Raw genomic sequence first — 16,762 nt, 5'->3', positions numbered from 1 at the left:
TCACCCAAGCATAGCTTCCCTTCTAATGATCATGTTGGCCCTCGCCTCTTCTACCCAGGCCAACCCCCACCAGCCTTGGAAATGGACCTTGGCACGATGGGAAGATTCCAAGATTGTGCAAACCCACGTTACCGCAGGACGCCCTTCTTTTGTCGTTTACCCCTGCGACCTAATCCTGTTCCCGGAGGGCACACCTTGCCTTAACCAAGCCCAATATTACATGTGCCCATCCTCAAACCCCGGGAAACAGTACTGCAATGCTCCCAACCAATACTACTGTGCATACTGGGGGTGTGAAACATTAGCCACTACTTGGAAGCCTTACGCCCCTGATCATTACCTAACTTTAAATTGGGCCCCTTTTGGTTGCAAGCCCCGTGACCATTCCATCAATCCTTATTACAATAAATATAATTGTCAAAAACTAAATCTCACCGTACAGCTCCCTACTGATCCCTCTTGGCTACTCGGTCGAACCTGGGGCTTCAGAATCTATTTGGAAGGATTCGACCCAGGTTCCCTTATTTTGATAAAAAAGGAGGCTGTACTAAAAAACCCCTCTGCCATTGGTCCCAATAAAGTCATTAACCCCCTTTTTCCACAGCCCTCCAGCCGCACCTCAGCTCCAACCAGCCGCACCTCAGCTACAAACAGCGCATCGCCAACCCCACCACCCCAACCTTTTCTGCCCCCCTCTCGTTACTCCTCTCCCCTCCTCGGCCTTATCCAAGCGGCCTTCACCTCGGTAAATTCCTCCAACCCCAATCTTACCTCCTCTTGTTGGCTTTGCCTCTCCACCTCCTTCCCCCTGTATGAGCCCGTCGCCTCCAACCTTTCCTTTTCAGAAAATACAGAAAACAGCCCCTCGGAATGCAATTGGAATACCTCTGCCATCCCCCTAACCTTTCATTCAGTCTCCTTTACAGGAAAGTGCATCCGCCCTCGCTCAAGTAACTCTCCCAACCTCACAGCTTGTGCCAACTACTCATCTCCCAGCAGCTCTGCCAAGTTTCTTATTCCCCACAACTCCTCCCAATGGCTCTGCTCCTCTACAGGACTTACCCCCTGCCTTAATGTGCAAACCCTCAATACAACTCATGAAACTTGCCTCCTAATTGTCCTTATCCCTAGGGTCCTATACCAGAGCGAGGAAGACTTCTTCCTCCGCCTGGAAAAAACTGCAGCTCCTGCCCCTCTGCAAAAGCGAGAGCCCATCACCGTCCTCATGATCGCCACCCTTCTAGGTCTTGTAGGCACTGGCACTGAAATTGCCGCGCTAGCCCGACAAAACTCCACCCTACCTCACCTCAGGGCAGCCGTGGACGAAGACATTAGTCACCTACAAAACGCTATTTCCCATCTTAAAAATTCTGTTAACTCCCTCTGTGAGGTAGTGCTCCAAAACCGCCGAGGTCTCGACCTTCTTCTCCTCAAAGAAGGAGGCCTTTGCGCCGCCCTAGGAGAAGAATGCTGTGTTTATACCAATTCCACAGGTCTCGCTGAAGACAGCCTAAAGAAAGTCCGAGAGGGACTAGAACAGCGCAAAAGGGACCGTGAAGCTGCCAACTATTGGTCCCACATCTTTACCTCCCTCCTCCCTTACCTCCTCCCCCTCATAGGCCCCCTACTAATAATTATTCTAGCTCTCACCCTAGGACCCTGGGTTATCTGCAGACTTCACCAACTTGCTAAAAGCCAGGCCAATACCAATGCTGTCCTCTCATCATTTGTGCAAGTCCAGTATCAACAACTTGCCTCCACTGAAGAAGCTAACCCTCCGCAGCGTCGCCACCCTCGTCCATCCCGCAAGCAGCGAGGCCCCTGTCAAGTGCTCGGGCGCCACACCAACGTCAAGCTCCAACCTCGCTGAGCCACCATCAACCCCTTTTCCCCTCCCTGGCCTCCCCCTTCCCTCATCCCTTTGCGGACCTCTCCGGTAAGCTTCTTCCTGTAATTAGAACAGAAGGGGGAAATGCGGGATACTGATTACATGCTTCAACTTGGTGGGCCTGGGCTGGGGGACCTGATCAGCCCCTGGGGAGGGTGGTGGGCATGGGCGACAGCACCCTCCACAGCCCCCCAGGCCTGAGAAAGTGAGGCCGGAGGCAGGCCCCATTTCCTCACCCAAATTACAACCGTTAGGGGAGGCTAGCCAGAGGGAACCGCCTTTTCCCCCACCCCCTTATCTTGCCCGCACACTCCCCGTTGCCAGTGCAACTCCCACCACCGCCAGTGCACACGCACCGTTGCCAGAGCAACTCCCGCCTGCTGCAACAGCTTCCGCGTCCTTTCAGAACCAATCCTAGCCTTTCTCCCCTCAGCATTACCATTTAAGGCCCTTACACCCCTTCTCCAACCCCGCCCTTCTTGCCAGCCTATATAACCTGTGCCCACCCCTGAATAAAGTCCTTTTGTTCTACCCCCACTGGAGGAAGAGTGTCTTTCCTTTCCTTTCTTGCCGCCCTCCACACCTTGCACGCCACCGCCGGGGACCTGGCCAAGTCCCCCGCCTCACCTTCGCCTCCGGGAAAGAGCCCCCGCCGCTGGTACCCTCAGAGCAACGCCGAGAGCTGAGGGTTCAGCAACTGGCCTCCATCCCCCCAGACGATTCAACTGCAACCGCAACAGAGTTCTAAGTGACTGTATTCATATAGTGATTTTTCAGCCTTAGTAAACTGTATAGAAGTGAATGAAAGCTGTATTCAGCTTAGTTGTCAAAACAGAGCCACATAGCTCTTTCACAGAGTTGCAAGTCACTGTTTCCATAAAAGTCATTTTGCAGCATGGGAAAACACCTTAGAAATGAAAGATAGCTGTATTTAGCTTAGTTTTCAAAACAGAGCACTAACTGCTTTGGCAGAGTTCCAAGTGAGTGTTTTCAAAAAAGTGACTTTTCATCCTGAGAAAACACTATGGAAGTGAGTGAAAGCTGTATTTAGCTTAGTTTTCAAAATGGGACCACATATTGCTTTGGCAGAGACATAATGAATGCTTTCAAAAAAGTGATTTTCAGCCTGAGAAATCACCATAGAAGTGAAAGAAAGCCATATTTAGCTTAGATTTCAAAATGGAGCAACATACTGCTTTCACAAATATCCAACTCACTTTTTCCTAAAAGAGATTTTTACTCTTGGGAAAACATCATAGAAGTGAATTTAAGCTGTGTTCAGCTTAGTTTTCAAAATGGAGCTATATACTGCTTTTGCAGACTTCCAAGTAACTGTTTTCAAAAAAGTGGTTTTTAGCCTGGGGAAACACCATAGAAGTGAAAGAAAGCTGTATTCAGCTTAGTTTTCAAAACTGAGCAACATACTTCTTTCACAGATTTCCAGGTGAGTGTTTTGAAAAAAGTAATTTTTCAGCCTGGAAAAACATCATATTAGTGAATGAAAGCTGCATTCAGCTTAGTTGTCTGAATGGAGTAACATACAGCTTTTGCAGTGTTCCCAGTGACTGTTTCAAAAACGTGATTTTTCAGACTGGGAAAACACAATAGAAGTGAATAAAACTGTGTTCAACTGAGTTTTCAAAATGGAGCACCATACTGCTTTCACAGAGTTCCAAGTTACTGTTTTCAAAAAAGTAACATTTTACCCTTGGGAAATACCATAGAGGTGAATGAAAGCTGTATTCAGCTTAGCTTTCAAAATGGAGCAACATACTGCTTTAGAAGTGTTCCAGGTTACTGTTTGCAAATCAATGATTTTTCAATGTGAGAAAACACCATGGAAGTGAATGAAATCTGTATTCAGCTTTGTTATCAAAATGGAGCAACATACTGTTTTTGCAGAGATCTAATTGAATGTTTTCAAAAAATTGATTTTCAGCCTGAGGTAACACCATAGAAGTGAAAGAAAGTTGTATTTAGCTTAGATTTCAAAATGGAGCAACATATGGCTTTCACAAATATCCAAGTCACTCTTTTCCTAAAAGAGATTTTTCATTTTGGGAAAACACCATAGACGTGAATTTAAGCTGTATTCAGCTTAGTTTTCAAAATAGAGCTACAAATTGCTTTCACAGACTTCCAAGTAACTGTTTTCAAAAAAGTGGTTTTCAGCCTGGAGAAACACCATAGAAGTGAAAGAAAGCTGTATTCAGCTTAGTTTTCAAAACTGGGCAACATACATCTTTCACAGATTTGCAGGTGAGTGTTTTGAAAACTGATTTTTCAGCCATGAAAAACACCATAGAAGTGAATGAAAACTGTATTCAGCTTAGTTGTCTGAATGGAGTAACATCCAGCTTTCACAATGTTCCCAGTTACTGTTTCAAAGAAGTGATTTTTCAGACTTGGAAAACACAATAGAAGTGAATGAAAACCATATTCTGCTTAGTTTTTAAAATGGAGCAACATACCACTTTTGCAGAATTCCAAGTGAGCATTTCCAAAAAGTGATTTTTCAGCCAGGGAAAACACCATTGAAGTGAATGAAAGCTGTATTCAGATTAGTTTTCAAAATGGAGCAACATACTGCTTTTGTCAAGTTCCAAATGACTGTTATCATAAAAGAGAGTTTAAAGCCTGGAAAATGCCATAGAAGTGAATGAAAGCTGTATTCAGCTTAGTTTACAAAACATAGCAACATACTGCTTTCATGGATTTCCAAGAGGCCATTTTCATAGAAGTGATTTTTCAACCTGGGAAAACAGCAGAGATGTGAATGAAGGCTGTATAAAGCTTAGTTTTCTGGACAGAGTAACATACAGCTTTCATAGTGTTCCAAGTGACTGTTTTCAAAAAAGTGATGTTTCAGCCTGGGAAAACACCATAGAAGTGAATGAAAGCTGTATTTAGTATAGTTTTCAAAGTGGATCAACATACTACTTTTGCAGAGTTCCAAGTGACTCTTCATAAAAGATATTTTTCAGCCTGGAAAAACACCATAGCAGTAATTGAAAGCTGTATTCAGATTAGTTTTCAGTGGAGCAACTTACTACTTATGCAGTTTTCCATGTCAGTGTTGCAAAAATGGTTTTATCAGCATTGGAAAACAACATAGATGTGAATGAATTCTGTTTTCAACTTAGTGTCAAAATGGAGCAACATAATGCTTTCTCTGAGTACCAAGACTCTGTTTGCAAAAAAGTGATTATTCATACTGGAATAACATGGTAGAAGTGAATGAAAGCTGAATTCAGCTCAGTTTTCAAAATGGAGCAACATACTACTTGCAAAGTGTTCCAAGTCACTGTTTGTAAAAGGGAATTTCAGCATGGGAAAACACCATGTAAGTGAAGGCAATCTGAATGTAGCTTAGTTTTCACAAGGAGCAAAATATTGCTTTCACAGATTTCAAGTCACTGTTTGCAAAAAAGTTATTTTTCATTCTGGAATAACACCATAGATATGAATGTAAGCTGCATTCACCTTAGTTTTCAAAAACAAGCAGGATACTGCTTTCACATCATTCCAAGTCACTGTTCACAAAAAAAGTGATTTTGCAGTCAGGGAAAACATAATAAAAGTGAATGAAAGCTGCATTCAGCTTAGTTTTCAAAACAGAGCAATGTACTGCTTTCTCAGATTTCCATGTCACTGGTAGCAAAAAAGTGATTCATCAGCCTGGGAAAACACCATATAAGTGAAGGAAAACTGTATTCAGCATAGTTCTCAAAACAGAGCAACATATTGCTTTTGCAAACCTCAAAGTCACTGTTTGAAAAAAGTAATTTTTCAACCTGGGAAAACACCATAGATGTGAATGAAAGCTGTATACAAGTTAGTTTTCAAATGGAGCACACAGTGTTCTAAGTGACTGTCTGCAAAAAACCAGGATGTTTTAGCCTGGGAATACACCAGACAAGTGAAAGGAGACTGTATTCAGGTCAGTTTTCAAAACTGCACAATGTAATGGCTTTGGAGAGTTCCAAGTCACTGTTTGCAACAAAGTGATTTTTCAGACTGGGAAAACACCATAGAAGTGAAAGAAAGCTGTATTCAGCTTAATTTTCAAAATGGAGCAAGATACTGCTTTTGGAGGGTTTGAACTCACTGTTTGCAAAAAAGTAATTTTTCATCATGGGAAAACACCACTTAAGTGAATTAAAGCTGTATTCACCTTAGTTTTGAAGACAGAGAAACACTGCTTTCACAGAGTTCCAAGTGACTGCTTGCAAAAAGTGATTTTTCAGCCTAGGAAAGCAACATAGTAGTGAGTGAAAGCTGTATTCAGCTTAGATTTCAAAAATGAGTAACAGCTTTTGCAGAGTAACAAGTGTCTGTCTGCAAAGAGTGATTTTTAAGAATGTGAAAACACCATAGAAGTGAATGAAATCCCTATTCAGCTTAGTTTTCAAAATGAAGCAACATAATGCTTTTGCAGGGTTCCAAGTGACTGTTACCAAAAAAGTGATTTTTCAGCCTGGGAAAACACCATAGAAGTGAACAAAAGCTGTATTCAGCTTAGTTTTCCAAAAGGAGCATCATAATTCTATTGCAGTTTTCCAAGTCACCTTTGCAAAAAATTGATTTTTCTGCCTCAAAAAACAACATAGAAGTGAATGAAAGCTCTATTCATTTTAAGATTAAAAATGGGGCATCATAGTACTTTCATAGATTATCAAGTGATTGTTAGCAATGAGTGATTTTTCAGCCTGAAAAAAACATGGTAGTAGTGAATGAAAGCTGTATCCAGCTTACATTTAAAAACAGAGCAACAACCTACTTTCACAGACTTCCAAATCAGTGTTTGTAAACAAGTGATTTTTTCAGCCTGGGAAAACACAATGGGACTGAAATTAAGCTGTATTCAGTTTAGTTTTCAAAACTGATCAATGTAATGCTTTCAAAGAGTTCCACATCAGTGTTTGCCAAAAAGTGATTTTTCAGCCAGGGAAAACACAAGAGAAGTGAACAAAAGCTATATTCAACTTCGTTTTCAAAATGGAGGAACATACTACTTACATAATGTTCCAAGTCAAACTTGCCAAAAAGTTATTTTTCATACTAGAGAAAAACACCTTAGAAGTGAAAGAAAGCTGGATTAAGCTTAGTTTTCAAAACATAGCTACATACTGTTTTAGCAGAGTTCCAACTCACTGTTTGCAAAAAGTGATTTTTCAGCCTATGAAAGCAGATTAGAAATGAACCAAAGCTGTATGAATCATAGTTCTCAAAACAGAGCAACACATTGCTTTTGCAGAGCTCCAAGTCACTGTTTGCTTAAAAGAGATTTCTCATCCTGGGAAAACACCATAGAAGTGAATGAAAGCAGTATTCATCTCAGTTTTCAAAACAGAGCAACATACTGCTTTTGGAGACTTCCAAGACACTTTTGGAAAAAAAGTGGTTTTTCTGCCTGGGAAAACACCATAGAAGTGAATGAAAGTAGTATTCAGCTTAGTTTTCAAAATAGAGCAACATACTGCTTTCACTGAGTTCCAAGTCACTCTTTTCAAAAATGTGGTTTTCCGCCTGGAAAACAATGCAGAAGTGAAAGAATGCTGTATGCAGGTTAGTTTTCAAAACACCATGATATGGAATGCAAGAAATATTCAGCTTTTGCTGACTTCCAAGTCACCTTTGCAAAAAAGGGATTTTTCTTCCTTGAAAAACAACATAGAATTGAATGAAAGCTGTATGCAAATTATGATTCAAAACCAGGAATCATATTGCTTCCACAAAGTTCCAAGTGATTGTTTGAAAAGACTGATTTTTCACCCTGGAAAAACACCATAGCAGTGAATGAAACCTGTATTCAGCTTTGTTTTAAAAATGGAGCAACAACCTACTTTCACAGAGTTCCAAATCACTGTTTCCAAAAAAAGTAATTCTCAGCCTGGGAAAACAACATAGAAGTGAATGAAAGCTGTATTCAACTCAGTTTTCAAAATGTAGCAACATACTGCTTTTCCAGAGTCCAAGTGGGTGTTTTCAATATAGTGATTTTCCAGCCTGGGAATATACCACAGAAGTGAATGAAAGCTGCATTCATCTTAGTTTTCAAAATGTAGCAACATACTGCTTTCTCAGAGAACCAAGTAACTTTCAGCAAAGAAGTCATTTTTTAGCTTAGGAAAATACCACAAAAGAGAATTCAATCTGTATTCAGCTTAGTTTTAAAAATGGAACAAGATGTATCTTTCACAGATTTCCAAGACTCTGTTGGCAATAAAGTGATTTTTCACCCTGGGAAACACATAGAACTGAATGAAAGCTGTATTCAGCTTAGGTTTCAAAATGGTTCAACATCATGCATTCACAGAGTTCATGTCACTGTTTGCAAGAAAAGTGATATTCAGCATGGGGAAACACCATAGAGGTGAATGAAAGTTGTAGTCATCTTAGTTTTCAAAATGGAGCAATATAGTGTTTTCCCAGTTTTCTAAGACAGTTTTGCAAAAAAGTGATTTTTTGCCTGGGAAGATACAATAGAAGTGAACAAAGCTGTGTTGTGCTTAGTTTTCAAAAGAGAACACACAGAGTTTCAGGTGACCATTTTCAAAAAAGTGATTTTTCAGCCAGGGAATATACCATAGAAGTGAAACAAAACTATTTCCATGTTAGTTTTCAAAACAGAGCAACATACTGCTTATGTAGATTTGTTAGTCACAATTTGAAGAAAAGTGATTTTTCAGCCTGGGGAAACATGATAGATGTGAACCAAAGCTGTATTCATCTTAGGTTCCAAATGGAGCAAAATCATACTTTCACAAATTTCCAAGCAATTGTTTGAATAAAGTGTTTTTTCAGCCTGGAAAATCACCATAGAAGTGAGTGAAAACTCTATTCAGCTTAGTTTTAAAAATGGAGTAACATCCTACTTTTGCAGAGTTACAAATCATGGCTTGTAAAAGGGATTTTTCATCATGGGAAAACACCATAGAATTGAATGAAATCTGTATTCAGCTTAGTTTTCAAAATGGAGCAACATACTGCTTTCAGAGAGTTCCAAGTCACTGTTTACAAAAAAGTGATATTTCAGATGGAAAAACAACATAAAAGTGAATGAAATCTGTACCCAGCTTAGTTTTCAAAATGGAGCAGAATACTGCTTTCACATAATTCCAACACACTGTTTACAAAAAAGTTATTTTTCAGCATGGGGAACACGATTTAAGTGAATTAAAGCTGTATTCAGCTTAGTTTACAAATGGAGGAACACTGCTTTCCCAGAGTTACAAGGGACTGTTTGCAAAAAAGTGATTTTTCAGCCTATGAAAAAACATAGATGTGAATGAAAGCTGTATTCAGCTTAGATTTCAAAACAGAGCAAAATACTGCTTTAGCAGAGCTCCAAGTCATTGTTTGCAAAAAAGTGATTTTCAGCTTGTGGAAACACCATAGAAGTGAATGAATGCTGTATTTAGTTAGGTTTCAAAATGGAGCATCATACAGCTTTTACAGAATTCCAAGTCACTGTTTACAATAAAGTGATGTTAAAGCCTGGGAAAACACCATAGATATGAACAAAAATGGTATTCAGCTCAGTTTTCAAAACGGAGCAACATAGTGCTTCTGGAGAGCTCCAAGACTCTGTTTGCAAAAGAAGTGATTTTTCAGACTGGGAAAACCCCATAGAAGTGAATGAAAGCTATATTCAGCAGAGTTTTCAAAACTGATCTAAATACTGCTTTAGCAGAGTTCCAAGTCCCTGTTTCTAAGATAGTGATTTTTTTACTCTGGGATACACCTTAGAAATGAATGAAATCTGTATGCTGCATAGATATCAAAACAGAGCAACATAATGCTTCCACAGAGCTCCAAGTCACTGTTTGCAAAAAAGTGATGTTTGAGCCTAGGAAAACACCATAGATATGAACATAAGTTGTATGCAGCCTAGTTTTCAAAATGGAAAAAAATATCACTTTATCAGTGATCCAAGTCATTGTTTGAAAAAATTGATTTTCATCCTTGGAAAACAACATAGAAGTGAATGAAAGCTGTATGCAGCACAGTTCTCAATACAGAATAACATAATTCTTTCACAGAGTTCCAAGTCACTCTTTGAAACTATATGATTTTTCAGCCTGTGTAAACACCATAGAAGTGAATGTAAGCTGTATTCAACTTAGTTTTCTAAATGGAGCAACATAATGCTTTCAAAGATATCCAAGACACTATTTACAAAAAAATGATTTCTCTGCCTGTTAAAACACCATGTAAATGAATGAAAGCTGTATTCAGCTTAGATTGAAAACAGAGCAACACATTGTTTTAGCAGATTTCCAAGTCACTGTTTGGAAAAAAAATCATTTTTCATCATGGGAAAATACCATAGATATAAAAGTAAGCTGTATTCAGCTAAATTTTCAAATGGAGCAACATGTTACTTTCACAAAGTTAAAACTCACTGTTTGCAAAAAAGTAATTTCTCAGCTGGGGGAAACACCATAGAAATAAATGAAAGCTGTATTCAGCTTAGTTTTCAAAATGGAGAAAAAAGGCTTTCACAGAGTTGCAAGTGACTATTTGCAAAAATTGTTTCTTTTGGCCTGGGTAAACACCATAGAAGTGAGCAAAAGCTGTATTCAGTGTTAGTTTTCAAAACCAAGCAACATACTGCTTTCACAGTGTTTCATGACACTGTTTGAAAAAAGTGGTTTTTCAGCCAGGGAATACACCAGAGAAGTGAATGAAAGCTGTATTCAGCTTACTTTTCAAAACAGAGCAACATACTGCTTTCACAGAGTTCCAAGTCACTGTTCATGAAAGGGATTTTTCAGCATGGATAAACACCATACAAGTGAATGAAATCTAGGATTCAGGTTAGGTTTCAAAATGGAGCAACTTACTGCTTTAGCAGATTTCCAAGTCACTGTTTGCAAAAAAAGTGATTTTTCAACCTGGGAGAATGCCTCAGAAGTGAATGAAAGCTGTAGGCAGCATAGTTCTCAAAACTAAACAACATAATGCTTTTACAGAGCTCCAGGTCACTGTTTGAAAAAAGGTGATTTTTCAACCTGGGAAAACACCATTGAGGTGAATGAAAGCTCTATGGAGCTTAGACTTCAAAATGAAGCAACACACTGCTTTCACAGATTTCAAAGTCACTGTTTGCAAAAAAAGTGATATTTCAGCCTGGGAAAACACCATGTAAGTGAATGAAACCTGTATTCAGATTATTCTTCAAAATGGAGCAACATACCTCTTTTTCAGAGTTCCAAGTCACTCTTTGTAAACAGGATGTTTCAGTGTGGGAAAATACCAAAGAACTGAAGGAAAGCTATATTATTCTTAGATTTCAACATGGAGCAACATACTGCTTTTGGAGAGATCCATGTTTGTGTTTGCAAAAAAAATTGATTTTTCAGAATGGGAAAACTCCTTAGAAGTGATTGAAAACTGTATTTAGCATAGTTCTCAAAATAGAGCAACATATTGTTCTCACAGAGATCCAAGAAACAGTTTGCAAAAAAAGTGAATTTTCAGCATTGGAAAACACCACAGAAGTGAATGAATGCTGTATTCATCTCAGTTTTCAAAATGGAGAAACTTACTTCTTACCCAGAGTTAGAAGTGACTGTTTTGAAAAACTTGGTTTTTCAGTAAGGGAAAACATGATACAAGTGAGTGAACGTTTTATTCAGCTTAGTTTTCAAAATGGAGCAACATGATGCTTTCACAGAGTTCCAAGTAACTATTTTCAAAAAAGCGATTTTTCAGACTGGAAAAATGCGACAGAAGTGAATGAAAGCTGTGTTCAGCTTAATTTTCAAAATGGAGCAACACACTGCTTTAGCAGAATTCCAAATGACTGTTTTCAAAAAAGTCATTTTTCTGACTGGAATTCACCATAGAAGTGAATGAAAGCTGTATTCAGCTTAGTTTTCAAAACTGAGCAACATAACACTTTCACAGAGTTCAAAGACTCTGCAGACAAGTGATTTTTTGGACATCAATAACACCATAGAAGTGAATGAATGATGAATTCAGCTTAGTTTGCAAAATGGAGCAACATATTACTTACACAATGTTCAAGTCACTGCTTTTAAAAGGGATTTTTAGCATAGAAAAACACCATGTAAGTGAAGACAATCTGAATTTAGCTTTGTTTTCACAATGGAAGAAATTCCTGCTTTCACACAGTTCAAGTCACTGTTTGCAAAAAATTATATTTCAGACTGGAATAACACCATAGTGTGAATGTAAGCTGTATTCAGATTAGTTGTCAAAAATCAGCAGGATATTTCTTTCACAGCATTCCAAGTCACTGTTCACAAAAAAGTGAGTTTGCAGTCTGGGAAAAGATTATAACAGTGAATGAAAGCTTTATTCAGGTTAGTTTTCAAAACAAAGCATCATAGTGCTTTCTCAGATCCCCACACTCTTATAGCAATAAAGTGATTTGTTAGCCTGGGAAAACACCATATAAGTGAAGGAAAGCTGTATTCATCATAGTTCTTAAAGCAGAGCAACATATTGCTTTGATGAAACTCCAAGTCACTGTTTGCAAAAAAGGGATTTTTCAGCCTGGGAATACACCAGAGAAGTGAAAGAAAACTCTATTCAGGTTAGTTTTCAAAACTGCACAACATAACCACTTTTGGAGAGTTCCAAATCACTGTTTGCAAAGAAGTGATTTTTCAGACTGGGAAAGCACCACAGAAGTGAATGGAAGCTGTATTCAGCTTAATTTTCAAAACAGAACTACATACTGCTTTCAGAGAGTTCCAACTCACTATTTGCAAAAAAGTGATATTTCAGCATGGGAAAACACCATTTAAGTGAATTAAAGCTGCATTCAGCTTGTTTTGAAGATGAAGAAACACTGCTTTCACAGAGTTCCAAGTTACTGTTTGCAAATGTGATTTTTCAGCCTAGGAAAACACCACACTAGTCAGTGAAAGCTGTATTAAGCTTAGATTTCAAAAAGGACCAACAAACAGCTTTTGCAGAGTAACAAGTGTCTGTCTGCAAAGAGTGATTTTAAAGAATGTGAAAAAACCATAGAAGTGAATGAAATCCCTATGCAGCTTAGTTTTCAAAATGAAGCAACATAATGCTTTCACAGGGTTCCACATGACTGTTTGCAAAGAAGTGATTTCTCAGCCTGGGAAAACACCATAGAAGTGAACAAAAGCTGTATTCAGCTCAGTTTTCATAAAGAAGCATCTTACTGCTTTGCAGTTTCCAAGTCACCTTTGCAAAAAGTGATTTCTCTGCCTGAAAAAAAAAAATACAAGTGAATGAAAGCTCCATTCATCTTAGGATTAAAAATGGGGCATCATACTATTTTTACAGATTACCAAGTGATTGTTAGCAATAAGTGATTTTTCAGCCTGGGAAAACACCATAGAAGAGAAAGAATCCTGTATTCTGCTTAGTTTTAAAAACATAGCAACAAACTGCTTTTGCAGAGGTCCAGGTCACTGTTTGCCAAAATCTGATTATTCAGCTTCGGAAAACATGATAGGACTGGAATGAAGCTGTATTCAGCTTAGTTTTCAAAACTGAGCAACATAATGCTTTCTAAGAGTTCCACATCACTGTTTGCCAAAGAGTGATTTTTTAGCCAGGGAAAACACCAGAGAAGTGAATGAATGCTGTATTCAACTTAGTTTTCAAAATGGAGCAACATACTACTTACATAGCATTCCAAGTCAAGCTTGCAAAATAGTTATTTTTCATACCAGAAAAAAACACCATAGTAGTGAAACAAACCTGTATTGAGCTTAGTTTTCAAAATGCAGCTACATGCTGCTTTAGCAGAGTTCCAAGTCACTGTTTGCAAAAAGTGATTTTTCAGCCTGGGAAAGAAGCTTAGAAATGAATGAAAGCAGTATGCATCATAGTTGACAAAACAGAACAACACATTGCTTTTGCAGAGCTCCAAGTCACCATTTGCTTAAAAGGGATTTTTTACCCTGAGAAACACCATAGAAGTGAATGAAAGCAGTATGCAGAACAGTTTTCACAACAAACCAACATACTGCTTTTGGAGAGTTCCAAGACACTGTTTGCAAAAAAAAGTGATTTTTCGGCCTGGGAAAGCACCATAGAAGTGAATGAAACCTGTATTCAGCTAAGTTTTCAAAAGGGACACCATACTACTTTTGCATATTTCCATCTCACCTGTGCAAAAAAGTGATTTTTCTGCTTGGAAAAACAGGATAGAAATGAAACAAAACTGTATTCAGCCTAGGATTCAGAATGGCAATCATACTTCTTTTGCAGAACTCCAAGTGATTGTTTGCAAAGAGTGATTTTTTGGCCTGGAAATCACCATAGTAGTGAAAAAGAGCTGTATTCAGCATAGGCTTGTAAATGCAGCAAGAACCTACTTTGGTAGAGTTTGAAATTACTGTTTCTAAAAATGTGATTTTTCAGCCTGGGAAAATACTGTACTAGTGAATGAGAGATGTGTACACCTTGATTTCCAAATGCAGCAACATAATGCTTTCACAGTGTTCCAAGTCAATGTTTGAAAAAGTGATTTCTCAGCCTTGGGGTACACCACTGAAGTGGATGAAAGCTGTGTTCAGCTTGGTTTTTCAAAATGAAGCAACATAGTTCTTATTCAGTGTTCAAAGTCACAGTTGGTAAAAGGGATTTTTCAGCATGGGAACACAGCATAAATGTTTTTGCAATATGTATTCAGCTAGTTTTAAAATGGAGCAACATACTGCTTTCACAGAGTTCCAAATCTCTGTTTGCCAAAAAGTTATTTTTCAGATGGCAAAAACACCATAGAAGTGTATAAAATCTGTATTAAGGTTAGTTTTCAAAGCACAGCAACATTCTGCTGTAGCAGAGTTCAAAGTCAAAGTTTCCAAAAAAGTGATTTTTCAGCCTGGGAATATACCTTTGAAATGAATGAAAGCTCTATGCAGCATAGTTCTGAAGCAGAGTATCACATTGCTTTGTAGAGCTCCAAGTCACTGTTTCCAGAAAAGTGATTTTCCAGAATGGAAAAACACCAAGAAGTGAATGAAAGCTGTATTCAGCTTATTTTTCAAAAATAGAGCAATACACTGATTTTGCAGAGTTCCAAGTCAAGTTTTGTAAAAAAGTCATTTTTCAGCCTGGGAAAACAACTTATAAATGAATTAAAGCACTATTCAATTTTGTTTTCAAAATGGAGCAACATAATTCTCTCACATAATTAAAGTCACAGTTTATAAAAGTGATTTTTCAGCCTTTGAAAACACAAGAGAAGTGAATGAATGCTGCATTAAGCTTGGCTTTCAAAATGGAGCAACATACTGCTTTAGCAGAGTTCCAGGTCACTGTTTGCAAAAAAGTGATTTTTCAGCCTGGGAAAACATCATAGAAGTCAATGAAAGCTGTATTCAGATTAGTTTTCAAAATGCAGCACTCAGAGTTCCTAATGACTGTTTGCAAAAAAATTGATTTTTCAGCCTGGGAATACACCATAGAAGTGAAAGAAAACTATATTCATGTTAGCTTTCAAAATGGAGGAACACAGTGCTTTCACAGATTTCTAAGTCACTCTTTGCAAAAAAGTGATCTTTCAGCCTGGGAAAGCACCATAGAAGTGAATCAAAGCAGTATTCAAGTTAGATTGCAAAACAAGGTCATATAATGCTTTAGCAGTGTTCCAACAGATTTTTTGCATAAAGTGATTTTTCAGCCTGGGATAACAGCATAGATGTGAATGAAATCTCCATTCAGCTTAGAATTAGAAATGGAGCAACATCCTATTTTCACAGTGTTCCAAACCACTGTTTCCAGAAAAGTGATTTTTCACCCTGGGAAAACATGATAGAAGTGAGAGTATGCTGTTTGCAGCTTAGTTTTCAAAAGTGAGCAACAATATTTCACAGAGATCCACATCACTGTTTGCAAAAATGTGATTTTTGAGAGAGAGAAAACACCACAAAAGTGAATGTAAGATCTCTTCTGCTTAGTATTCGAATAGGGGAAAGATACTGCTTTTGCAAAGTTCAAAGTCACTCTCTGCAAAAATGTGATTTTTCAGCCTGGGAAAGCACCATAGAATTGAATGTAATCTGTATTCAGCATAGTCCTCAAAATGGAGTGTCATACTGAATTCACAGATTTTCATGTCAGTGATTGAAAAGTAGGGTTTATTCAGCCCTGGAACACCCCATAGAAGCTAATGAAAGCTGTATTCAGCATAGTTTAAAAATGGAGTAACATATGGCTTTCGTAGAGCTCCAAGTGTTTGCAAAAAAGTTATTTTTTAGCCAAGGAAAACACCAGAGAAGTGAATGAAATCTGTATTAAGCTTACATTTCAAAATAGATCAACAAACAGCTTTCACAGAATTACAAGTGAGTGTCAAAAAAGTGTGATTTTTTAAGCCTGGGAAAACACCATAGAAGTGAATGAAATCTGTATTCAGCAGAGTTTTAAAAACTGAGCTACATACTGCTTTAACAGAGTTCCAAGTCACTGTTTGCAAAAAAGTGATTTTTCAGTCTGGGATAAAACCTTAGAAGTGAATGAAAGCTGTATGCTGCATAGATCTCAAAACAGAGCAAGATAATGTTTCCACAGAGCTCCAAGGCACTGTTTGCAAAAACATGATTTTTTTCAGCCTAAGAAAACACCATAAAAGTGAATGTAAGCTGTATTCAGCTTAGATTTCAAAATGGAGAACACAGAGTTCCAACTGACTGTTCTCAAAAAACTGATTTTTCAGCCTGGGAATACACCATAGAAGTGAGAGAAGACTATATCAATGTAAATATTCAAAATGAAGCAATACACTGCTTTCACAGATTTCCAAGACACAATTTTCAAAAAGGTGATTTTTCAGCCTGGGGCAACACCATAGAAGTGAATCAAGGCTGTACTCAGCTTAGAATAGGAAATGGGAACAAATATTGCTTT

This window comes from Choloepus didactylus, chromosome 14, assembly GCF_015220235.1.
Source record: "Choloepus didactylus isolate mChoDid1 chromosome 14, mChoDid1.pri, whole genome shotgun sequence".
NCBI classification, from domain to species: Eukaryota; Metazoa; Chordata; class Mammalia; order Pilosa; family Megalonychidae; genus Choloepus; species Choloepus didactylus.
The sequence above is the reverse complement of the archived record's forward strand: the minus strand, read 5'-3'. Positions refer to the sequence as shown.